This window comes from Stegodyphus dumicola, chromosome 11 (genome assembly GCF_044657685.1).
Source record: "Stegodyphus dumicola isolate Sdum_Otavi_A_Nest chromosome 11, ASM4465768v1".
NCBI classification, from domain to species: Eukaryota; Metazoa; Arthropoda; class Arachnida; order Araneae; family Eresidae; genus Stegodyphus; species Stegodyphus dumicola.
Window position 1 is genome coordinate 81,640,867 of NC_140778.1, and position 14,686 is coordinate 81,655,552.

Consider the following 14,686-nt stretch of genomic DNA (forward strand, 5'->3'; position numbering starts at 1 on the left):
TGATAAATATGTACAATCTTATGATTTAAATAATAGACACTCAATATGCTATCAGAAACATGATAGTCAGGATTTGCAAGTCCAGTGCAGGATTTACGTATAAGGCTACACAAGCTATAGCTTAGGGTCCCTGCTTTCTTGGAGGGCCCCCAAAAAAGCCTCAAGGTATCCAAACATCATATTTGGCACTGACAATCTAATATGTGGACGTTTATAAGACCCCATATCTCAAATAGCTTAGGGCCTCATTAAGTCTAAATCCTGCTCTGTGCAAGTTTCTTCCATGGTGGCAAAAACCAGCTTGAAGAAGTAGGTTTCTTCCATTATATTGGAAGAAACTAATCCTTGACCATATGTATGTTATTATGTGCATATTTCATTCGTACGTTGTACTGTTACATTACTAATTTAAATATTTTATTTTTTATGTATTTAAATATTTTTGTTTACATGAGATCTCTTTTCCATCTGTGAATTTAAACAGATTTTGAATTAATAAATAAAATTAAAAAATAATGTACATACATGGTATCAAGCAGAAATTATTTCAAGATAAGATAATATTAATCAGTAAAATTACTAAAATTTGTTTTAGTGTACTCCTAGGATTTGTATGCTTTATTTTCGGATTAACCTTATACAGTCAAAAGTCGTTAATCCGGACCTCAATATACAAACTTTCTGTGCATGCGTCAATGCATAATGCATTCACGCATGCACGTAATACTTTTACGCGTATGCGTGTGCACGTTTAATGTATAACGGACGGTATAAGCTAAGCTAAACATATCTAATTATCTATTTCAGTTAATGTTGCAGATTGCATTGTTCCTGAATCTTCTAGGTGGATCCGGCTTATTATTTTTTGCAGACTGTTAGAGCAATTTTATAAAAGTAAGCTTGAACTTTCGATTATGTCAAATAGAATTTCCGATGCTGGAGCTGCCAAAGGATGTACAAAGCGAAAGTATGTTTCGATGTCCATCAAACAAAAAGTGGAATTGCTGCAAAAAATGGATAAAGGCATATCCTTTGCTTTTCTAACCATACCGAAATCTATTTATCAATTACACACTGCTCTGCGGGGAGGGGGGATGTTGCAGCATGCAATGAACTGGAAGTTGATCTGTCAGCACCATCCTTATCTTCAGGGCAGATGTTTTTATTTTATTTGGCTTATAATTCCTTACTAAATGTAGTATTTCATCTCGATGTACTCCGTCTTTGATATGATTTAAATCAAGTTCCTCGTCATTATAATTCGCTTCCGATAGTGAAGAAAGTGACCCAGAGGTTATTGAAAACGAAAACATTTCGATTGACAAATTAGTTGGTATTTTCAACACAGCAATTATAGGACTTGAACAGCGGAAGTTTGTAACTAAACAAGAACTTATGTCTGTTTAATAGAATTAAAGAGAAAGTATTATCACATGAAACGAAGCAACTTACATTAAAAGAAATGTTTAATAAAGTAAACAAATAAATAGTAAGCTTTTCCTTTTCGTAAATTTTGATACCATTTAGATCATAATTGTTCTTTATTTCATGAATTACGGTTTCATGTTTTTAATTTTGTAATTTCTGCATGCCATCTTACCAGATTTAAACTGATTATCTATAATCCGGAATCACCGAAGTCCCGACGAGTCCGGATTAAAGACTTTTGACTGTATAATAGTAATTTATATGTATTTAAGATTGATGTTTTAATTTAGATGAAAGGTTAATTTCATATAATACTTTTTCATTGTTATAATTTATAAAAACGGCTAGATATGACTGAATGGAAGCATAAAAGTAAATAACTATTTCAGATCATTATTTTATTTTATATAAAAATTGCTAAACATAACTGAATGGATGCCTGCATCGCTATTTCGCTAACGACTTATTGCTAAAGCATAATTTCATCTCGTTGATTTTTCAAACGTAATTTTCTATAATGAATGATGCCTTTTCTTTGAAAATATTCTCGGTGAAGTGCAGAATCGCTCACTTATTTATTTGCCGTTTTTTACAAGGGTAAAAACAATTGGATTTTTGTCAATTTTCTTTTACTTTTTAAGTGAAAATAGGTCAATGTGTACATAGATAAAGTCAAAGGTGTGCGCAGTGTCATTTTTGTGCAATTCTAGGATTTTTTTTAAGTGAAAATAGGTCGATGTGCACATGGATACCAAGTATGTGCAATTCTTAAAAACGCGTCAAGCAGGGGTGATTCTGCACTTTACCCAAAATTCTATTGCCCAGTTTTCGTCATGGGCAATTCCCAAATTATTAAATCCATAGGATATCAAAAAAGGATTTAAAATCAAAAAAGCATTTAAAAATTAAACTAGTATTTCAATGGTGTCTTAAGAAATAGAGAACTATATAAACTTCGCTATATAGAACGCAATCTGAAATCAGCGCGTATGCTAGATTTGGCTCGCTGTTAAACGGGCGCGTTTGCTAAATTTGGCGCTTTTGCGCGTACATTTTTGCTGCAATTTTTTTACAGCCCTCGAAACCAAATAGTACCAAATTTTGAGTTTTCTTCCGCAAAGGATCAGTTGGCGCCGGTGCGTATTTATTCGCCAAGCTCACCAACTGCTAATCGGCCATGATTTTAGCGGTGTATAGTTAGTTACGTTGCAAGATATTTAACAAATGGAAACGATGATTTGAGCGGTGTACAGTCAAGTTATAAGATATACAGCATATAGAAGGAAAATAAATAGGTTAACCATGACATTTAGCGGTGTATAAGTTAACCCGGGAGGACGCGTGCTGTATTATTATGTAACACGAGAACGTGCGTCGCAATTACACGACGTACAAATGTAATTATGTAAAATAATGCATTCTATATTAATTATAACATTTATTATATAAAATTGCTTAAAAATAAAGTTACTTTTAAAATTAATGACAAATAAATCAATAGTACTTATGTTTTCTTCATATGACTAGGAATCATTGATTTCTATGAGAAATTTGTGTTTTTTTATTTTTGAATGCAATTATAATCCATATTATGCAGAATTATTATATGGACAATGAGTTGTATAATTAATTTTGAAATCAATTAGGCTCAAGAAGAATTATAGATATTTTGTAGTTTGAATGACGCTTCTATTTCACAATGTTCTTGACATAGTATACTATTTTTTTTACACTTCACATACATAGTTTTTGATTTTCTGTCTTTTTTTCTTGAGCACATGTAACATCTCTGGTAACATAATTTTCTTTTCTTTGTTTGCGAATCTTCGTTGTATTCGTTCTGTTTCTGTCGTGATTTTAAATGAGGATCTAAAAATGCAAAGGCCAAATCAGAAGTGCCTCCTTTTCCTGAACTTCTCTGGTGGAGTTTTAGTGGATAAAAGCAAGATCTTTGAATTTATGCTGGCAATATTTAATAACAAAAAAATATGCCTATAGGCCATTGGTTTGATACTCTGGCCACAGAGTAAGTGCCACCCATTTCGTCGACTATATCAACTGCTCCTTTTTTCATGAGGGTCCAAGAGCAGCTGAGCGGTAAAGTCGCTGAACACTGGTTGTTCGGTCCGAGGTTCAAATCCCGCAAACAGGCTGGCTGCATGGGCGTTTTCATGGTTTTCCCATGTGTACCGTGTATACAAGCCAGTTTCCCTTAGAAAGTCCTCCACGAAGGCATCCCTCCCTTTAGGCAGATAGCCCTGATGTACTTTATAATCTCAATAAACCAAACCTTTTGTCATGTTATAAAACATAATTATTTCAGATTTTTTTCAAATCTCCCGTGCTTTCATCAATATGGTCATCGCTGTGCATAGTTGACAAAGGTTGACACATTTGTTCTTTTTAGCCATATAAGAAAGTAGCATTATATCCTTTTGAAACCCAAAGAGGATTGAATGCTGTTCTCTATTCTTATTCGACACCAATTCAGGTAGAATAATCTTCTCAGCCCTGCCTATTGTTCCAACGATAGAAATTTTATTTTCCTGTAAGAAATTGGCCAATTTATAAACTGGTATACCAACTGTGGTAACGTTTCTTCCTGAATTGTATAATGGAGTTAGGATGCGCTTTGCTTTTTCACAAGAACTGTTGACTTTCTTGGATGGCCCATCTGGCTACTGACCTGAGTAAATTTCCATATTGAAAGTATAGAAGGTTCTAAAATCAACCACAGTAAATATCTTTATACCATATCTTACAGGTTTCTTAGGCATATACTTAAGAAAGGAGCATTGTCCTTGAAAAGGTTCTAGCTTTTCGTCAAAGTCATGTATTCCCCTACATGATATAATTTCTGACAATTCTTGACAAAATTTTCAAACAAATCTCTTATTGGAGCTATTTATCACTCTTTCTTCTGCCATCCCGTGTTCCGACATCATCAAGTCATAAGGCACGAATGAAAAGAAAACGCTTATACTTCATTGTTTTACGAAAAATATTCAATCCTGTTCCATCAGTCACCCATAATTCTCTAACATTTACATGGGTGGATAGATAATGGAAATGGGATTTACATAAGTCCTAAAAAAGCAAGAAACACTTCTCCATAGGTTTTGCATCTCTTTAAAATTTCCCGAAATATTTTTTACATAAATATTAGAGCATTTCACAATCATTTCAATCATTGTGTCATCAAATATTAGCTTCCATGCATCGATGGGTGAAGCCACATCTTTAGATATATGTGTATTGCCAGGCAATTTTTTTTATGATATTATGGGACACCATGCATCTTTGAATTCGAAAGGGTTCTTTCTTCCATTTTGTTGTTTTATCTTTTCCTCTAAAATAGTCACTTTGATCACAAAGAATGTCTTCTGAAGAGTCGCACTGTTTTTCGAATTCAGACTGATGATCACTAAATATATCTTCATCATCTAAATCTTGTAAGAAAGACAGTTTCTGAAAAGATGTTTGGAAACTTATAAGAAATGATGTTCCGCAAATTTACCTTAAAATGGACATAATTCAATGCTGTATACATTAGTGCAATTTAGAATATCCAAAGTGAGAATGGAAAAAGCAATATTCTCATTTCCATAAATGAAATAACCAACGCTGTTGACAAATTAATATGTACCCTACACGATAATTGCAGTTCTAGGATATCATTGAAATAATTTCTTCTTATAACGGATGTAGGAAAAATCAGCAGTTCCAGTATTTTAGACTTATTAAAAACCAGCAGTTCCAGTATTTTATTCTGCATCAGGCCTAATGAAATTAAACATGACAACATCATTTTCTTCTGAATGATGCAGCCATACTGAAAAAAGTAGATGAAACACTTCTCAAAATGTTGTATCTGAAATGAGTCGTAAATGCTTTGTGTGAAAAGTTCATGAATTGTTGCCAGACGTCGACAAACCTATTTGTATTCTAAGATCTTTTTAAATCTCTTTTATAGTGAAAGTCTTTGGAGAGACTGCAGCTGATATGTTAATTTTGACAAAGTGGGTAACATGGTCAAGTGAGACTGTTATTATGCCAAGCAGTAATAACTTTAGGGGGCATGACAGTGTGATGGCTCAAGATACTGAATACTGAACATTCAAACTTGGGTCAAACTACCAGTATTCAGAATTGTATTGATCAACTGCTTATGAACTTGAACAAAAGTATTAATATCTTGTTAGTGAAACCCATGACGTAAGAAAATCTGGAAAATTTATAAAGTTTTCAAGATTAAAACATGGTCGATTTTGTTATGAATCCCATGATTCTGACATTTTTTAAATACACTCCTGCTACACTGATAGAGGCGGAATCATCGTCTTGCTTACAACAGATACATAATGTCAATGTAGAATCTGAAGAAAAGTTTAGGTTATTCGAATATGGCAATGAATATCGGCTATGGACCTGAAGAAAGATGCCGTTTTGAACAACTTTCTAAGGGAAACTGGCTTGTATTTGCATTATATATGAGGTAAACTAGAAAAATCAACCATGCAGCCTGCCCTTTAACCATGATATGAAACCAGATCAAACTACCAGTATTCAAGGGTCTTAACCAGTTGTAGGAAAAATCTGAAGAAAATGCTTGCAATATCATGTAATCAGAAATTAACTATGTGTTGCATAGCAGGTTTACTTTTGCAAGTGTCGAGGTAGAGAATACTACTTTTTTTGTTTGTTTGTTTCTTTTTCTTTATATAGGTATTTAGACATGGTATTCATTACACATATTCTCTGTCATTCATACAAAATACTAATATTTTTAGTAAAAAGTGTCTTTTTTATTACGTGCTTTGCTTGTCGATATTCTCAAAATTATGTTTAATAATTAGTGCTACTGTACATTTAATAGATTAATGGATTCATTACTAAATAATACATTTAAAATATTCATTTTACACAAGCAATTTTTCAAAGTTGTTTTTTGAATTTACTTGCTGATAGCTTAAAATATTTTATTTTGAAACAACTGTCTTTTTCATAATAAATTTGACATCCATTTCTTGCAGCAGTTCCACTTTTTGTTTGATGGAGATTGAAACATGCTTCCGCTTTCTAGATCCTTTGGCAGCTCCAGAATTGGAAACTCTTTTTGACATAATCGAAAATTCAAGCTTACTTTTTATAAAATTGCTCTAACAGTCTGCAAAAAATAATAAGCCGGATCCAATTAGAAGAATAAGGAACAACGCGATCTGCAACATTAACTGAAATAGATAATTTTAGCTTAGCTTATACCGTCCTTTATACATTAAACGCATATGCGCATGCGTTTAAGCATGTGCAGAAAGTTTGTAGCTTTGAGGTCCGGATTATAGATCATTCCGGATTAAAGACTTTTGACTGTACTTTAAGCCACCTAGTAACAACATCTAGCTATCTCGGAGGGAAAAAAAGGCAACATTCAACTCATCCACTGAATGTCATTTGTAGAAAACCTAAAGTGATCGCTACCTATACGCTCTTATGCTGAGCTCATGTTCATTTCCACATTCCACTCTCTTTTTATCACAAAAGCGAAACATGTGTTTTGAAAACGGATTAGACATAGTGGATTGAGGCTAATTTTGGTCATTGTGATTTTACTATATTATTAGTGAGAGTTGATTAAAGCAGTTATTTACTTCTAGCAACAGTCCCTGCTAGACGGGACTTTCCTGAGAAACAAGTTTTTGGTAGCACTGGTTTAAATGGGAGGATTCTTAGAAAAAAAAGAATCCCACCTAGCTACAGAAACAATGTAGCGGCTATGTGATATTTCTTCAAACCTCGCCAAAAATGTCTCAGCTGAAACTCTCTCCCGGGTAGAAATGAACCAATCAGATGAAAGTTCTGCTTCTGAAGGATCACGTGGTCCCAATCTGAGCGATAATCGATTATTGTTTGGCGTTGTCTTTGTAGTAAGTGAAAATGGTAACCTAGCTACATGGGTTTCCTGGAAATGTGCGGGTTCTGAGAGTTGCCCCTTTCGTCATCCAGTTCGGCATAGCCGAAAGATAATGTAATTTAAAAAATTAGATAATGCTTTTTTTTTTTTTTTTTTTTTTTTTTGTCAGTGTAATTTGTATAGATGATGGACATAAATTCATAAAGCCGCATTTGGAGATTACAGTTGATACTGGGTAGAATTTCAACAAGCATTTTATGTTTGCATTGTACAAGAAAAGGCTTGAGAAAAGCTTTGAAAGAATTCAAAGATAATGTGGGATTCCCAGAACCTCTGTAATTCTGCCTTTGAAGATGATGGCAATGATTTTATATACGTGGAGCTTCCTCCACAGCAGGTTGATGGAGTTTTCTGATGATGGACTAGAGGCAGAATGAGGCATTGCTAGGAGTGACAAGTGTTATTTAAGATTCTGTGCTTAGCAATGAATCATTACGGGCATTTCAATAGAGATTAAAAATTGTCTTCAGTTAGTCATTTATCTTCAGTAACATACGAGAGGATGTTGAACAGGCACTAGAAGCTGTAGACACTAATGTTTGTGAAAAAGGCAACACCATGAAGGAATTGTCGGAAATGAATGAAATTCATTCCGCATATTACCGATAGTGATACAAGTAAACGATCACATTTACAAAGGAAAAAAAAACGAAAGTTGGAAAATCAGTACTTTGGGTTTCTGTCATGCTGAGCGAGATCCTGTACACATCGTGGCATTGAATCGTATAGGTTCTGAATGTAATCCTGGGGAATGGCTTTGACTTGCTGTGAAAGTTCAGTTTCAGTGTGTGCCCCACTAGCTGTACGTGCGAGTCACTGACTGATGAAATCCTAGGCATGCTGATTGAGCAACATATCTGGGGAAGATGTAAAACCTGTTGTACCTTAAAGAAGGCTTGTGCACAGGCATTTTTTTCCCCTAAAATATAGTGCCTGGAATGCATCAAATAATGCATACTCTGTCATCATTATACTCCAGATTGTAGCAAGATTTGTTGGAGAAAGCAACTTATTGCCACAGAGCACGCCACGCACTGAGTTGCAGTGCTCACTGAAGTCGAAGGCATATGTTACTCAGCGACAGGGCAATCCTGCGTAGAGGAACCCTTGCATGCAGTTCATGTTGCAGCAGACAGCGACGAACACTTGTAACTGTGCTCCAATATTGTACTAACATATGAGAGGATGCTCTACAATCCATCACAGCCATGCAGATGAGGTGTTTGTCGTCCTGTGCTGTTGTGTGCCCCATTGCCAGGATTTCACCTTGTTTGGTTTTCGCTGTCCATTTCTTCCAAACATGCATCACTGTTGTGGCATTGTGCTGCGTGCGGGCTGTGATTGTTTGATATGAAAGTCCACCTCTTGCATACAGACGATGTGGCCTCGTTAAAACTTGTTGGTATGGCATCCTCCGCTGTTGACAAGGCATACTGAGCACAAATTAAATGTTCACTGCAGACGGAGGATGTTAAACAGATTTCAGCACAACTTTACAGTCCTTTACAACTGCCAGTTCTCATTTCATGCATGCATAATCCCTTTGTAATTCTAATCATTTGTATGTCTTAACTCACTTTACATTTCATGTAAGTTTGGTTCAAAGTGCATAATTCCTTCATGGTTGTGATTTTCACAAACATTAGTGTATATTAGGTAGTCCTAACTAAAAAAGCATCTTGAAATAAAAGTATGCAGTTGTCCAGATCAAATGTTTATTTTACAGAAAAATATAAACAGCTTATGCATTGTTTTTATAGGATTCTGATCATACTTGAATAATAATTTTTCACTAAGTTGTATTTTACAATAATTCTTTCAAATAAGTAACAGTTACTTATCCATTATTTTCATTAAAAGAATTTTGTATATATTTTTGTTCTTATCAACTAATGAAAGGGATGTATATGTATTAATTTTATAAAATTCATGTGAATGTATGCAAAAAAATTGTTTATAAATGTCACATAAGTTTATACCTCCTTCATGTGAAACCCTACTTCATGTGAAACAGAAGCCTTATTCATAACAATATAATCAAACATACCAAGGTATAATTTTATTAAGACCCTGAGTTACATCAGTATGAACTTATGATGGAACTATTGGAACAATACTCATCATGAGTTGAGGATTACTTATAATTTGTCAGTAGGCATGTATGAAAATGGGTTTTGTAATTAATATTGAATGTATAACTTTTTCTTTTCATATAAATACAGAAGGATTTCATGTCTGCAGATAATGTATTACAAGAGGCTGTTGTGTGCCAGTGGACAAGCTGGTGAGAAGCTGAATACTAATAGCTTGAATCCTGGTGAATGGACTGCCTGCATAAGCTTCGTCATGATTTTTCCACGTGTAATATGAATGCAAGCCAGTTTGCCTTAAAGCATCCCTTCTTGGAAAATATCTTCCAATGTTTCATCACAAAAATCAGTCAAAAACTGTTTCTCATGATTTGAAAAATATGTATAAAGGAAGTCAAATTTAATTGATAAATTGTGCATGCTGAGATTGTATACTATATCATATACATTTTTGATATATTTTCTGTATCTCTAATGTTGAGAATTTTGATGTTTTAATTTAACCCTGAATAAAATGTTAAGTACTATAAGCAAAGTAAGCAGTATTGTATTTGATGTCCGAACAATATTTTTTTTTTATTTTTTTATTTTATACTTGTATATTTTTGCTTATGATTGGAATTTTAGTAAAAATTATTTTGGCATGATGTGGCCTGTTCTCATTTAAAATGCATTTTGTATTTTTTTTTCTTCTGTTATTTGCATTATAATAGTTTGGCCATAACAACTATGGATGCCAAATCAACATGTATGGGAATAACTGTATTAAATTTTGAGAAAACCTTTAGGTGTCATTTATTATAAAGGTTGAGATGATTATAAAGGTTGAGATGTTTTTATAAATTCATTCATTCTTATCTATTTAAGAATTATCATTTAACATAAAAATATGAAAAAGAATAATATAATACTAAATAAAATATACTTTTATATATATATATATCCAAGCTCACTATATGCGCACTCAAAGAGATACATTTCTTTTTTGTGATGTATGTGATGATAATTTACTGTTAAGTATCTTAAGTTGTTCATAAATAGTGCTCATTTTTCATAATGCACCAAACAAACCTCACATAATTAATTTAATAAAATATTATTGCAGAGACATATTTTTGAAATTGACATTAGTCCTCTATCCGCACGTCCCATAGGGATAACTATGGGGCAGATTCCTACTGTCATCTACAATATGCCCAAGCCCTTCGCCAATGACAGCTGCTTCTCAATACCCGTATTTTACAATTAAATTCATGAATCTGATCTGGCTGAGTTTCATATCAGGGGAATTAAAAAAGCAAAATACATTCATTACCTAAAACCATTTTTCTCCAACTAGCTGGATGATTATGTGATTGGTGTGCATGGATGGTAATGTGAAAGGATATGATTATATTTCTTCTAGGTCATAACAGTTTTTAATAATGAAAAGCTCTTATTCTTTTTTCTTTAAATTCTTGTTTTTTTTTTTTTTTTATTTCAATGCACACTTTTTTAAAAGCAAACTGAATTAGCTGGATGATCACTACAAGTTTCTTGACATATTTAAAAGTAAAATATTGCATCTACATTCATTTTGAATAAATTGTTATTACTATAGTCTGCAATCATTGAGTTCATTTTAAGATTATTTGTCCTTTTTTTGTTTGTGGAATAGGAGGCTGTATTTTTTAGATTTTCTGTTTATTTAGCCAGTTTTCTATATAATGGCTAACATAAAATATAATTTATGTTAGCCATTATATAGAAATTTATGTGCCCTGTTTTAAAAATTATGTATATCTTAATTTAAGTTTGTCTCATGTCAGATGAACAATGCTGCTAGTCTGGTTGAGAAATTAATAAAGTCTGACCATTCCATGAAAAATCTTTTAGAACAGCTCACTGATTAAAATACATATACTCACCAATTAACTGTGCTCATCAAAAGTGCTGTATTATTTAATGCTTCTTCTGATGAGCAAAATTCAAAGCATTATTTCTCTTGTTTTCTGTGTATGAGGTTTGTAGCAAAATGGAATTATTATTTTTTTTAAATTTCATTCACTGATATCACTATTTTTATATGTCTGATAATGATCTACTGCATAAGTAACTGCATATGCAAACATAAACCAAAATCTTGCTTTAGAAGAATTCCACCGGTTTCGGTTCTCGAATAGATAAGACCACAGAATACTGGTGATACAATTTAGGTTTGAATTCTATCAAATGGGTTAGCTACATCTCTGTTTTTACAGTTTTCCCTATGTTTAATATGAATACAAGTCAGTTTCATTCAAAAAGTGCTCAAAGAAGGGCATCTCTTCTTTTAAGCAGATAGCCCTCAGGACCTTTGCCATAAAAATTCAACAGCTGAGCATGTACTAAAAGATAACATAGTATACAAATGTCCATTTTATAACTTTCAAATGAAGTGGTTGATTTAAATTTAACATCTGGTGCTATAGCAATATATGTGACTTGGGTAAACAGCCAGTTGATATGGTCTAAGGAACAGGGTTTTTAATTTTATTTTCTTTTCGTATAGCAAACTAGCTTGCCTATGCATATATGCAAGTCTAATTTATTTTTTACAAAAGATTCATATTAAAATACATACACATATGACAAAGAAATGTATGCACATAAGCTATAACTAATAAATCAATTGAGCAATATGTGAACATAGATGCTAATGGTTCAAGTGTCATGTAGCAGGGTATGACTGCAAACCCTATAGTGGTGCTGCAAAAAAAAATTAGTGTCTGATTCAAAGCAGGCATAAAAACTAGTATACAGTTTGTCCCCATATGACACAAAACAAAAAGTATGTAATCAGAAAAAATATCATGTAGACATTGATTTACCCAACTTATAAACTTTGGTAAAGGCCTTATCATTCGCCTTAAATCTGTAGAATGATCAGCACCCTTCTGCTTTGGAAACAGCTCCAGAAAGACATGTTAACCTAATCCACACTACAGTAGAACATGTGCCTCTGAACCATTACCATCGAAACTGCAATTTCAGAGTCACTATGTACACTAATCTCGATATTAAAGCACTGGTAGCTCTATTTGCGATTGTGCTATTGTAGATGAGTGTAGAGCACCATAGAACGGTGATGTATAATATTAGGTTTATTTAGGAGCCAAAAAAAAAAAAAAAAAAAAAAAAATATATTAGAAATGACCTATCCTGGATTCGAAATCTGGGCTTAAAGACTGCCATCCAGAAGTGCTTCTAATTACATCATGAAAGCATGCATTGAGAAAAAAGAAAATTCCGTACATTCTTCCCCATTTAAAAGGCAGTTGGGGAGGTGGTAACCTAATCGCCACCTGCTGGTGGTGAAGAATTATCGTCTACCACATTTTAGTTTGGGAACCACTTGGTTAGTTGGTTGAGCCTTTAGGTATTTATTTGAAATAGAAAATATCAGCGAATAACCGCCCCAGGATTTGCATTCTGCACTTCCCTATTGCCAGCCGAACGTGCTTCTAATTAGAACACGAAGCCAAGCGGTAAGGAAAGAGAAAATTAGTGACTTAGTGTCTTATTTTATTTTGGCTGCACATAATTCCTATATGTAGCTAAGCGAATTTCCCGGTCAGTAGCATAAATCCCAACCTTCCTAGTGGACAGCGTGCTTCTGCTCCTGTAAAATATTGCGATTTAAGAAGTCATCCACGATAGCTGATCAGTTCTGCAATTATATAAATAATAAAAATTAAGAATGAAATGGAGAAATTAATGTAACGTTAGTACAAACAGGACGATGCAACAAAAAGATCAATTAGGAGATCACTTAGGGTGTGGTATTGTACAGCATGCATATATACGTAGCATGACATCTATGGGGTGTAGGAGAGGGTATAAAGCATGGTGTATGCTCAAAACATGAACGGAAGCTACTGCACGGTACATTTGGTTTTAACAACATCGATTTGTAGTCTCAGCGTGACAGTTCTATAGACAATATTTGGACGACTTTGTCTGGAAGTTTGAAAGAAGGCCGAAGTGCGACTATACACATCATGTCAGTAGTTTGGATTACATTTCGAACAAAGGGAGCAGCTATCTGAATGTTTAGTAATGCTCATTGCCAAATTAGACTTTTATATGCCCGTAGCACTTCAAAGATTTTGCTGCCTCCACATACATCTATAGTATAACGCCTCTTTCTCATCATTCCCTCTTTCTCGGGCTTGGATTAACTGCACTAGGTATTCCCTTCTAAAATCTGCAGTGAGAATTTTATTTTTGTGGAGCCTTTGCACTCTTTCTTTGAATCTTTAAGCACCTTTTTGTAACGCCGCCTTTACCTGATGCCCTAAGCACGTGCTTACTTTCCTTAATGGATAATCCAACTCTGGTAGTGGTTTTCCACAAACAACCACGCCAGGATATGAAGAACTGATATCTTCTCTTACAGATGATGAGTTGGGTTCAGTTTATTTAGTTATGGCGAAACATTCGAGGGCTACCTGTCTAAGGGAAGGGATGGCTTCGTGAAAGACTTTCTAAGGAAAATTGGACTGTATATAGGTTACACATATGGAAACCATAAAAACGCTTAGTTAGCAGCCAATCTGCTCGCCGGGATTCGAGCCCCGGCCCGCGTTTATCGGCTTTACCGCTCGGCCACTGGAGAGCCATCTTTAGATGATGCGATATCTATGCTAATGACTCCCATCATCTGGTGGTGGTGACAGTGGGTGACATCCTAAGATGCATGCAATCTATTACTGGACATCCAATATGGCTAAAGACTTGGCTATAGTTTTCAGCGCCTAAAGACAACTGCAGATTTCGTACACCCTTCTGTTTTCTAAGTATGGAAACTGTTTCATTCTAAAACTTCGTCAATTTGGCATTTCCGTGACACTACGCCCAGGGACAGCTGTCCACCCTCGCCCGTCTCTAGCTATAACACTGATATCACTACGAAACAATCTCATGGTGTTTTGATCGCTTTGCGGACTTCCATGCCTTCTCGTCGGAGGCAGTGTCTTCTGTAGTGTTGCAAACAAAAGATCTGAGTAGCTCCAGTGGAGTGGCGAGCATAATTGGCGCCCGGGGCAAAATACCTTTTTGGTGCCCCCATTCCCGAAAAAAACACAGTGATATGATGAAAATCTTGTTTGGAGACCATTTGGCGCCCCTCTGCGACCGGCGCATCATACACCCCCTTTACGCCACTGAGTAGCTCAGC

The 14,686-nt window shown here is 34.5% G+C and overlaps 1 long non-coding RNA gene across 1 annotated transcript; it reads left to right on the forward strand.

The window, feature by feature from the left end:
• The first annotated feature begins 2,569 nt into the window (after window positions 1-2,569).
• LOC118191717 (uncharacterized) lies at window positions 2,570-10,272 on the forward strand. The gene is made up of 2 exons (XR_015044048.1): window positions 2,570-2,825; window positions 9,622-10,272. It is a non-coding gene; the product is annotated as an uncharacterized LOC118191717 (long non-coding RNA).
• Window positions 10,273-14,686: the final 4,414 nt, after the last annotated feature.